The following is an 8,071-nucleotide window of genomic DNA, read 5'->3' as shown; positions in this document are numbered from 1 at the left end:
GCAAGCAGGGCCAGACCCCCTCAGCCAAGAGTCCGAACCAGCGAGGGGGGGGCGAGAGCCCACTGTTTACATGTCACCAGCCAGCAGCCACAGGGGTGGGGGGGGTGGGGAAGGGACCCTTCCAGAGGATCACTGCAGACACACACACCGTGTGACCCCACAGACCCCAACGAGCTGGCCAGAGACAATACATCTGGAAATTAATGTTCTTAGAATTGACAGACTGTTGACCCTGAGAGGTCAAGTAAGTATCTACAGCGGATCTAAATATTTATAATTAATTATAACTAGTTATGATTAATTATTCATATTTCCCCATGAGCTGATTCGCTACAGGTACAAAACAGATTTCAGTACTTCAATAGGTTGGTATATTAACATTATATCAATTAATGAAATTGTGGTATTTAACTGTAAATTTAAGTTAAAACCGTAAAACCTAAAACGTTGCTACCGTATTTTTTATGTTAAAATTCCGGCAACCACAGCTGCCGTTTCTTTACCGTAAATTTTACGGAATTTTTTTTACAGTGCAGAAACAGGATTGGACACCCCGAGAAGGATATAACTGCAGCCTGGAGATCTCCAAATGGGGGCTGGAACTCCAAAATAGGGCGTGCTTCCTCCCATTGACAGACAGGCACATGACACGCATGCGCAATTTTCCCCCCCCAATCCATTTCAGTGCAAACTCCGCCCCACAGCTGATTCTAAAGATTTTATTGGTTGTGTCAATTAAAGTGTTGATTTCCTACACTATGCTACAAAAATGCTAACCCTTAAACCTACCCCACACCTGACCCTAACCTTAACCAGTGAAATTGACTGCACTGTGGGATTGGCGTTGAATAGCGTGGCAAAGAAAGATGCAGTTCAGGAGATAAACAGTTAATAAGGTTATGCGATATGAGATTGTTTTGTAACTCCCCAACCGGACCTCACCGGACAATGGCACCTTTTTAGTTACACCCAGCGTCACTACCCCCTCCTACCCTGAGAATTTCGAGCCCCGGGACACCCCCGTTGCTTAAAACAAAACGATAGAGTGAAATCTTTCCCCTGCGCTGCGCTGGGACGGCTCGCGGGAGAGCTCGTGGGTGATTCCCGTTTATATCATTAAGCAGATGTTCAAACTCCAGTCCGAACACCACTGGCCACGAGCTTTGGGCTCTGCTCTCATGGAGAATATTTACTTAGATACCATATTTTATTTTAGATGAACTAGAAACAATGTTTAATTTATAAAGTTTTATTTTGAAATGTAAGTCAATAACAATTGGCCGGAGCCAGAGCCAATGGTGAAAGTCTTTGCACGAGGAGACCCTGCCCCATTTTGGAGGTTCTGCCCACTTTTGGAGTTCACGGCCCATTTTGGAGATCTCCTGTCTGCAGTTATATCTACTTGGACACCCCTGGCATAACAGAAAAAGTTAAAATTACAAAGCAAAATTACCCCCCAAAAAATCCCAAAACCAGAGGCAAATCAGTGCTTGAGCACAGGAGTGAAGATTTCCATGTTTGAATTATCAAAGAGAGACGCACAGATCAGTTGTCAATGCCCAAAAGGTATTAAGCAAGTTAAATGTCTAGAAACATTCCTATTTTTTATTTATTTTTGGTATTTTTGCCTTTGTTATGATAGGACAGACAGTAGTGTAGTGTGAAAACAGCAATTCAACAACTTTCGACAGATCAACTTTTCAACTCCCTTTAGACAGATGTGAGTTGGAAGAGTAAACAGAACTGCTGGAACTAAAGCTGTGGCTGCTGGTGCTTTGAAGAGAAAATACTTTATTATGGTTGAAAAAACTGGAGTTGCTGTTCCTCTGTTCACCCTCCAAGATTTTCCTAATTTTCTGCAGGACGGCCTTCACCTTGGGAGTGTTCGCATCGGCAAACCTGATTTCTTTAAGGAGCTTTTTTAGCAGCTCTTGGGCATAGTTGGACCTCTAGCTCTAGTCCCTCAAAAGCAAGACCATCAGCTTTCAATAAATAAATTATAAAATAACACATTTTTCATAAACTATTTTTCAATAACAATAAAAAGCGAAATTATAATGATGTATAGATTTGATTTGATTTTGCACTTGCCTCGAACTATGTTAATATGTACTCCATGCTGTCCAATCATGTTATAAAGGGTGGTGTTTTTTATGAAGGTGGCATCACAGGACATAACCTCCATGCGTACATTAACTCCAATGTGAGGTACAACAGAACAAAGAGTTTTGTGAACTGGAACACTAGTCTTCAGTTCAGGTTCCTCGGCAGGTGCCATAAAAGTTTCAATGGTTTCAGATGACTATGTAGTGATGAATAAAGCAAATTATATTTCTTAGAAATTAATTTTTAACAGTATAGCTAAGAAAATGTATTCTTATCTTACCAAATCTCCAGGTGAAATCATTGAGGTAAGTGTTTCTTCGGAGTGTTTCACAACTACCGTCTCTGGTACCACTGGTGTAATTCTTTCCGCATTGCTGCCAAAGTTGAGGGACAAGATTCACATTAGCCACATTAGTAATGCGACAGACCATGGTGAAAAGATTAACAATGACTCAAATATTGACTCAAAATATTCTGTACCGTGCTGTCAAGGCATGCACTGGAAGTACAATAGGAAAAGCTTCTATCTTGACATTAGTATTTGTGATGTCAAACTTTGCCTCCACTTTTAGAGGCAAAAATGTGTGTATCTTTCCTTTGGCCATGGATGTAGCTTGAACAAAACCAGTATTCAGTCCAATGCTTGGTGAAGGCAATGCTTGGTGAAACTTCAGCGGTTAACTTCACATCTGTCTTCAGATGAGCAACACTGATGGTTTCGGTTAGAGGTGGTGTAATAAGAGCCTGGACTGGACATGATAAGAAAACATTTTTCAATATTAAAGTGCATTCTCTTTTAAATATTGTGCATTTGTATAAATGTCATTCTCTATTTCCAATCAATCTTTAAATTGACTGCTGTGCTTTTGAGACTCTTACCCTTCAAATTAGCAGCAGCCACTGCAGCAGTGTACAAACTGAAATTCCATGGGTACACCAGCTACTGATGGAAAGATGCGACGCACTTCTGTCAACAGCAGGGGTTTAGCATACTGGAAGGCAATGCCATTCTGCATTGCTTTAAGAGCTTCCCCTGCCAGCTCAGGTATATAGCCTCCAGTAGTAAGCTATAGATACAATGTGATGGGTAGCTTCATTTTGAGCATTCTTCTCGAAAGTTTCAGGGGGACAATGCAAATTAGTTAGTTTTTTGGTTCATATGAAGTGATATTACCACAATATACCTGTGTTGCCTGTTCAAGAACTGCATTATTAACAACTGCAAAAGCAATCTCTTGTCCAAGAACTTTCACATAGATCAAGCCCAGGGGCTGCTTCTTTGGCAGGGCTTTGAATGTTTTAAACTGCAATATGCCAAATAAACATCAAATATATGTAACTGTTAAGAAACACTCCATAAATTACATTTATGATATGCCACACTTACAGCCTTAAGAATTTGTTTCATCCTGGGCAGCCTGTCCTCATTCAGAAATTGAGATTTCAGAAGAGCCTCCTGAATTCCGTCAGATCTAATGCCAACCTGAGAGAAAGCACCAGTGAGGTCGGGTAGGAATTTAAGAAATGAATACAATTACTAAGTACTCCATCTTTTCCTATATATTATTTACTCACCTCAAGAACATCAGCAGCAGCTCCAGCCAGGTAAGCACGTGCTTTATCTACAACAGCTCTGGGCAGTATGGTGGCAGCATCATTGATCATGTAGGCACTACCAGCAGCTCCAACCATGAGAGGAACTAAATAGTGAAACTAATGGGTAAGTTTTCAGAAGAAACCCTCTCCTGGCATGCAACACCATTGGAGATCAACAGAACTTTCTTATCTGCATAACCATCCAAGAGAAATGCTTTGCTGTAACGAAAGCTAAGTTTGTCCAGTTTTGGGCTTAATATCTTAATATCTAAGGGGAAGTTGTGGCCTAATGGTTAGAGCGTCGGACTCATAACCCAAAGGCTGTGGGTTCGAGTCTCGTACCGGCAGGGATTGTAGGTGGGGGGAATGAATGTACAGCACTCTCTCCCACCTTCAATACCACGACTGAGGTGCCCTTGAGCAAGGCACCGAAATAAATGGCTGCCCACTGCTCCGGGTGTGTGTTCACGGTTTGTGTGTGTTCACTGCTGTGTGTGTGCACTTTTGATGGGTAAATGCAGAGCACTAATTCCAAGTATGGGTCACTATACTTGGCCACATGTCACTTCACTCACTCACTTAATGGCAACCCTGCAGGCCAAGGCACTGAAAAAAACCAAGGTTGATGTTGAAGTTTTAAACATCTATATGTTGCAAAAAACATTTTTGCATTTGTTAGCATTAACTCATATTAGAACAAACTCAGGGTGTGTGCTCCTTGTCAAGGCTTTCATGTGTGAGTACACAAGACTGGCCACCTGTAGATTTGGTTCCTTCTGTAGAGCACGTGCAAGAGTAATAACCAGACCCATGGCTTTGACTCAAAAAGCACAATCCAAGAAACCATGCACACCTCTGGGTGGAGATCTTTGTTTGCAAAAATCTGCAGAACTACATTCTGGACCTGAAATGCGAAATGAAATGCATATAGTAAACCAGTGTTTCTTAACTCCAGTCCTTGGGACCTATATACCAGAACATTTTAGATGTCTCACTAATTAAAACTCATCGGTTTGTTGTTTTCTTAAACAGGGAGACATCTAAAACATTCTGGGAGGTGGGCCCTGAAGACTGGAGCTGAGAAACAAAATTCAAGTAACTCACAATCAGTATGACAAAGCAAAGCATGACTCAGAAATATCTGACTAACCAGTTTGGGTTACTTTTTGGCAATAGCCTTCAAAGCCAAAACTGCACCCACTTGAACTCTCATGGGAAACAGAGGTATTTGGTTCCCAAATACTGGTAGAAACTTTGTGATGTATTTAATGCTAGCAAGGTGACCAGTGTTGCCCAGTACTTTCAGAATCAAGATGATCTCTGCAATGTCAGCCTTAGCAGTCACCTCAATAACAGTCTCATGGAAGGGCTTGAAAAAAAGAGGAAGTTGTCCACACTCCACAAATAGTCAAGCAAAACAATTAGTGAATGATCTTCTTTACGTTCAAAAGCTCCACTGGGCATTCAAGAGATCCCCTGCAGTACCTGGTAAACATTATCCCATAGCAAAGCATTGCAACCTTACGTAGATTAGGTGTTTCTTGAACTTTGTGACTTAAAGCCAGACCCTTTGATGATTACAACATTTGCAGAACAGGTTCAGAGGATATTTGGCATGCAAAATAAGTCATTTAAGCTTTGCGTCAATCATCAAATACGAGTGTACGCACAGAGTTCGGTCTTAATGGTGTCCAAATTTGCAGTGACCATGTGCACAGTGGATAGAAGGACCTGAGTGAACTCAGGGATGGAAAGTTCGCCTGCCAAGAAGGTCTTTTTTGATGAATTTTAATGCAGCTAAGGTGCCAACTGCAGGAACAGCCTCTAAGATCCATTTCCAAAGAGTCCCAGTGCTAAATTCATACTGTAAAGCTCCACGGGCTAAATATTCTTTAGAGCACACCTCGCTTTTCACCTTATTGGAATTATGGGAGAGACTGTAATCTCCAGAAAGGTCAAAGTTTGTCTGAAATGTTGAAAATATACAGTACTTGGGTTATCACACACACACACAAAATAAACACAGATATAATTAATTCCATACAAGAGTGAATAAGCAAACGTCTTGCCTAGTTTCCATCTGGGTAGCATCACAAATCTCATATAGAGGTGTAAACTGATGAAACTCTTGGACTCTTGCTTCAGAAATCATAACACCAGTTGGAGTTGGCTTCATGCTGTAGCTGTAGGTTGCAGCTCCAGAGAGACTCTTTACCTTCTGTTGGATAATATAGTTTATTGAATATTTTATTGTTTTAAAGGTCACACACCCTCTGCAGTACCTTTATGAACCCCCAGTTGAAATCCTGGAAACAAAAGCATTGGTAAGAAATTTTTGACCAGACCTGTTGACATTCAATGCACTTTTCAGTGTAAGTCAAGTCAACATCCTTCATTATCCTCTCATGGCAAAGTGTAAGATCTCTAGACTTGGTGATGGTAGTGAGGTTGTTTCCTTCATCTTCACTGATCAGATACTGGGTCTCTGAACTCCATCCTACATCAGAATGAAGATTCAGATTTAAGATCTAGATTCATTTTATTGATAATCAAACTTCATTTCAACAAGTATCACTTCTTGAACCTCATACATTTTCTGGGTCTTAACATAGTGAAAGCTGAAAGATGTTCAGAATTCCCCTGTGCAGGTTTATAACGGTAGTTGGGACCTCAGAAGGTGTGAATACCTTTCCAACCACACCATTGGTGTACTCAAACTTAATAGGAATCTGAAGCTGAGCAGTCAGTTCTGAGATGAGTTTAGAAGCAACAAACGTATCTGTGGGCCAGATACCACTGTTCTCAAACAGCTGAGGATTCGAAAGCTGAAACAAAGAGGCAAACTTTGAATAATTATGTGCTTCTTTTCAATTATATCTCGGGTCAGTAACAGAACAAAGCTCCATGTTGGCATTAAACTCTTCTGGTACCTTAAGAAGGAATGTATTCTCAGTTGCAGCACTGATGGAAACCTTGCTGTTGATCTTAATGCCAGCTCTGGCCAGACCTTCCTGGTGAAGACCACTGAAGAGCAAAGCCTCATATTTGTACACATAAGTCTAAATGCCTGCAAACTCAGGTACAATGGGCACTATTTTAAAGATCTAAGCGCAAGGTCTAAAGTGCACGACGCAGGTGCACTCAGGGCATGTCCACTTTTGTTAGTTTAACGACGGAAAGAAGGTTGGCGCGCCCGGCGCATGGTCTGAAAGGGTTGTCCCTATTCCCTTAATGAGTAATGGGTGTGTTTTGGGCGTAACGTGCCATAAACCAATCAGAGTCTCATCTCCCATCCCCTTTAAAAGCCAGTTGCACTCGCACCATGGCGGGTTCACTATTTACATGGCGGAATTAAATTTTTTATTTTTTTAAATGTTTGTGTGCTGCTCCACGTCCCTGTGTGTGTAATAAGCAAAGTGTACGCGCGTTGTGCACCTGTATATAGGCGCATATTACTAACGTGCTCTTTAAAAAATAAAGAAAAAAAATATTGCACCAGACTTTAAACCCGGTTTTTGTTGGTCAATGGCGCAGTCTATTTCAGTTGCCTCAAAATAGCAACGCGCCAGCAATGCGCCTGAACCTGAACACACCTCGTTTTCAGACCAGCACGCCCATGAGCGCACAAATGGGTGCAAATGCATTAGCTATTTAAACAACGCGGCGCAGGACGTGAAAATGACAACTGCGTCGGGCTGAAACTTGCAAATAAACACTTGCGTCGCGCCTGGCGCCACATTGTGCCGGGTATATGATAGGGCCCTAAAAGTGCAAAATAGCATTTTAGATAAGTCATATAGTAAAATCTGATTTTGTCATTGTTAAACACACTATTAAAATAGGATTAACCACTTTGCTTATCAAGATTCACATGTTGACTTGCTGAAATATCAGAGATAGTTTAATAGTTATTTAATATAAAATCATACAGTGTCATATTTTGTCAAATTATGATATGCTGTGCTAATACTTGCTACTAAAAATTAAAATTTTAATTAATTAATTAATATTTATATATATATAAGTTTATATATATATTAAGGTTCAAAAAACACATTATTTTCCACATAATGTACATTATTGTTTCTCCTCTATGCCCCGCCATTCTGAAACGCATCGATTTTTACAAAGCTCATCGTTCTGAAAAGCGAGGTGTGCTCTGATTGGCCAGCTATCCAGTGCGTTGTGATTGGCTGAATACCTCAAGCATGTGATGGAAGTGATACGCCCCTTACCATATTGTGATAACCCATTATAAACGAGGCATTTGTTGCATCCAGTGGGGACATAATTACGGATTATAATGACTTATACTGTCTTTTTACGCGTTGCATTGCATCGTGCCGTGTAAACATAAAACCATGTCTGC

The 8,071-nt window shown here is 40.8% G+C and overlaps 2 pseudogenes; both read right to left on the bottom strand.

The window, feature by feature from the left end:
• The window catches only part of LOC107564932 (vitellogenin-1-like), an 8,873-nt pseudogene extending 1,389 nt beyond the window's left edge, over window positions 1-7,484 (bottom strand).
• Window positions 7,485-7,546: 62 nt separating this feature from the next.
• LOC107564931 (uncharacterized) overlaps window positions 7,547-8,071 on the bottom strand; it is a 4,874-nt pseudogene continuing 4,349 nt past the window's right edge.

This window comes from Sinocyclocheilus grahami, unplaced genomic scaffold, assembly GCF_001515645.1.
Source record: "Sinocyclocheilus grahami isolate Dianchi unplaced genomic scaffold, SAMN03320097.WGS_v1.1 scaffold971.1, whole genome shotgun sequence".
In the NCBI taxonomy this organism is placed as follows: domain Eukaryota; kingdom Metazoa; phylum Chordata; class Actinopteri; order Cypriniformes; family Cyprinidae; genus Sinocyclocheilus; species Sinocyclocheilus grahami.
The sequence above is the reverse complement of the archived record's forward strand: the minus strand, read 5'-3'. Positions and strand labels throughout refer to the sequence as shown.